General features: G+C 44.9%; 1 pseudogene; it reads left to right on the top strand.

Moving 5' to 3' along the window:
- Positions 1-2,207: 2,207 nt before the first annotated feature.
- LOC140365532 (leucine-rich repeat-containing protein 3-like) lies at positions 2,208-3,097 on the top strand (annotated as a pseudogene).
- Positions 3,098-4,223: the final 1,126 nt, after the last annotated feature.

The raw sequence follows: 4,223 nt of genomic DNA, 5'->3' as shown, positions 1-4,223 counted from the left end.
ACTACTGCACACGAGGAGGACACTACTGCACACGAGGAGGACACTACTGCACACGAGGACAGTGAGAAGGGAGGAGGGCACTACTGCACACGAGGACAGTGAGAAGGGAGGAGGACACTACTGCACACGAGGAGGACACTACTGCACACGAGGAGGACACTACTGCACACGAGGAGGACACTACTGCACACGAGGAGGACACTACTGCACACGAGGACAGTGAGAAGGGAGGAGGACACTACTGCACACGAGGAGGACACTACTGCACACGAGGAGGACACTACTGCACACGAGGACAGTGAGAAGGTCGGTTTGCATTTCTTCTCAATCTACCTTTTTTTGTTGGCTTAACACTATAAACTTTATGTTCTTTAAAAATAGTGAGCTCTTTAAGATTTGCTCAGTGTTCTAGAGTTGTAGCTACTGAAAAATCGACGACCAAAAGGGAAGTAATACACAATTCATTGCTCATAATCACAGAGACAGGTATGACAAGAGGACACAAGTTTGTTTGTGTTAGTGCGTAAATCTCATGGCAGCGTTTTCTTACACCGTGAAGACTCTTTGAATAAAAATGTGGATAACTTTTGATGGTCCTGAAGATGAGTCTCACCAAATTTCAGGTTAATAGGGCTAACGCCCTGAGGGGGAGGAGTTTGTGAAAGTCTAAAGTGTAAACATGTTCTGGCGATTTCCCCATTGGAATAACATGGGAGGTTTTGGTCATCGCTACGGCAACGCTGTAACAATTATGACATGGGTCTCATTGACTTTTTTGAAGAAGAAGAAAGAAGAAGAATATTCCGATGCGAAAACAATGTTTCCCATTTTTCAAATATCATAAACTATACATTTTCGGAAAGCGCTACCTCATGGTGTGGGTCCCTGGTCACTGACGGGTACTTTCGTTAATTTTGAGTGGGCTCCGCCCACTTTGTGTTTTTGGCCCTCTATACAGTAATAATGTTACTTTTTTGCATTACATGCTTATATGCACGGAACATGCAAGAGATGGGGAACGTATTCGTGAGCTACTTAGCGCAAATGAGTGCTTTATATGGGGATGTGGCAATGTAAAGTGCTCGTTTAGTGCGCACTTTTGCACGGGCTTCGCCCGTTTACAACGGTAACGTTCCATTTTCCTACTACTAATTAGTATGCACGGGGCGTATGTGAGTGAAGGAGTGCGTTAGTGAGTGTTTGGAAGTGGGCGAGCGCTTCGCGCTCGATTACGTGCGCACTTTCGCAGCCGTGCTTCGCACGGCCTTACGAGACTAATAGGCCTCTCGCCAGCTTGTGGCGCTCGGGCCTAATAATACTGGACTGTTCTCCGTAGCAGCAGACCGTGTACAATCAAGACCAATTTCAGATCCTTCGTAGATGTGCAAAATCAAACAATGACGCCATTGAAAGGGGAAGAGATTTTGGACCAGAACCAAATTATAAGAACATAGAACACTATTAACTCCCCATAATTTAATTTCCTCCGTGCATTTTGCAAAGGGCTGAGAGTTTTTCTAAACAAAACTATTGATTAATCTCGCTTATTGGTTGAATTTTGTTTTATTTGATTAAAAGCCAATAAATAAGGCTTAAGATAGACAAGACAAACTTTTCAAATAAACCTCGGCATAAACAATTAATGAAATATTTCTACTCCAATGCCATTTCACGCACATAAAGTCCAAACTGCTTCAAACCGCACGTTTTCACTGCCCCGGGACAGGCTGGCATCCCCGTAATCCTGCTCCTCGTCGGGTGATTGGAGTGTTAAGCGAGCCCATAGGTTTGCATCGTTCTCTTTTGTTCAAGGCAAGCTTACTTTTTAACGCTTTACATATTTTAAGTGGAATATAAGACATCTACATTTGCAGTCACGACTTGATTGCACTAAATGGATGGCAATGTGTGGACGTGAAGCCCTTCAGCAATCCGCCCGCATGCACGTGACCATTATGGACCAATACTTCAGTTTGCTGAATATAACATACCATTTCAAAGATGTTGCAGCTGTTATATTTTCAAACTGTGTTATTTGTCAATTTTTTCTTAAATTATCCTCAAATATACCAACATATATCAGTCTAGAATTGAAGCATGTCAGGTCATTAGTACACTTTACCTCATACCTTATATGTTATATTGCTTTGTTACAGATGAGCTTGTATGAGACATGAAGAAATCTCGTTCAGAATAGAGGACATAGAGGACGTCTTCTGGCCTGCCCTGCCCTGTCAGTGTGACTCCTGATGTTTCTCCAGAATGTGTGAGGTGTGGAGTGCTGCTGAGTTCTTGGGCCATGTCCCTCTTACTGCTGTCTTTTGGCTCGTCGTGATGACTGAGAGCGCAGGCAACTGTCCCCAGAGCTGCAACTGCTTTGAAAGGGGCGGGGTGGTTGTTCAGTGCATGTCCCGCAGCCTGGATGCCATTCCCCCCGAGCTGCCCCGGGACACGGCTGTCCTCTTGCTCTCCTCCAACAGAATCAAGCACATCCCAAAAGAGGCTTTTGGAGAGTTGCCGCGCATCAGAGAAATGTATCTGTCGCACAACACCATCGAGAGTGTGGAGGTTGGGGCCTTCCATGGGGTCTCCGAAGGACTGAGGATGCTAGACCTTTCCAACAACCTCCTAAGTGGCCTACCCAGAGACACCTTCACCCATCTCCAGGCCCGGGTGCGCCTGTCCCACAACCCCTGGCACTGTGCATGTGCCCTACAGGTATTTCATCTGGCAAACACAACAAAGTATCCTCAAGGGCAATAATGTAATGACACCCATCCCTTCCTGCAGGAGGTGCTGAGAGGGCTGAGGATGGACCCACAGAGCATCACCGAGGTGATCTGTCACACCTCTGTACAGGACCAGTATGTGGGGCAGCCGGTCATTCACGTCCTGGACTCTGGGGTGAACTTTTGCACCTTCCACCAGAAGACCACAGACGTTGCCATGTTTGTAGCCATGTTCTGCTGGTTCACCATGGTGACGGCCTACATCGTCTACTACATCCGGCACAACCAGGAGGAGGTGCACAGACACATGGAGTACCTCAAGTCCCTGCCCAGCACTGGGCACTGACTCTGCCAGCAGCGTCTTTTGAATTCAATTCAATTTATTTTTGTAACGCTCAAAATCATAACAGCGCTTGTCTCGGAGGGCGACAGTGAAAAACGGATTGAACAATGTCTCAGTGTAACACAGGCAAAATATTATATATTTTTCTATTTGTTTCCATGATTAACTAAACTGTCGAAGAAGAAAAAACAACATTATTGGTGGCCCATTTGAAGCATCTCTACGCTTGTTTAAGATAACATTGAGCATTCAAGTATCTGTGCAAGAAGCAACAACAACAACAACAACAACAACAACAACAAGGGGCTAAGATTGACTCCAATATTTACAGGTGTTCATGAAGGCTCGGCCCAAATGTGTTGTGCTGTAACCTGTTGTTGTGTCAGCTCCATCACCTGTTACATTCTGTAGAATAAACAAGGGAACATGACTTTTGTATTTGTGTGTTGCAAGTACTAAAGAGGAAGAGGACAAAAGCATGTGATGTTCTGCGCGCACGGGGCAGTCGGGCTATACAGTTTTACACCGTTTTAAACACATCTTACAATGAAGCACATCATGGACGACGAGCGCAGAGTTGTCCCTCACCTGGAGTCCAGAGTGCAAGGTCGTCTCTTCTATGATCCTGAGCGCTTTAGTCCTAAATGCTCAGAAAAGCGTCTGCCGTGTTTACGTTCAGGTGGTTTGTTCACTTTGCAGCTTTACGCTTTCACCTCCACGGTCGTGCTGGGTATTTGTGTCTTAAACGGCTTTATAGAAATCTTACCAATGCTTTCCTAATGCTAATCCTGGCAATTAATCTTAGCATAAGTAGTCTCGCACTTTTTTTTACACACATTGCAATTATACAAAACACACTAAAGCAGGCGTGTAAAAGGATGCGATTTAATTCACACTTGTTTTACAGTCATCTGGGAGAATATAACGTATAAACTAAATAAACTGTAACACTCACACAACAACACGTTAGCCGAATGCTAGCTGGTGTTCACGTCACTTCTGTGGCTCACATGCTTTTGTCCTGCTCTTTCACCTGTTTATTATAAATAATATCATAATATCATTCTTAGTTAACACATGTTACAGTGCCCTCTGCTGGACAATTTCAGCACTTTAATCCCCTTCAATACAAAGTCCCCCAACACCATGAT

The sequence above is a fragment of the Eucyclogobius newberryi genome, unplaced genomic scaffold (genome assembly GCF_026437365.1).
Source record: "Eucyclogobius newberryi isolate DKJ021-1_F unplaced genomic scaffold, fEucNew1.0.hap1 SCAF_1, whole genome shotgun sequence".
NCBI classification, from domain to species: Eukaryota; Metazoa; Chordata; class Actinopteri; order Gobiiformes; family Gobiidae; genus Eucyclogobius; species Eucyclogobius newberryi.
Note: the sequence above shows the minus strand (reverse complement) of the source record. Positions and strands in the feature narration are given on the sequence as shown.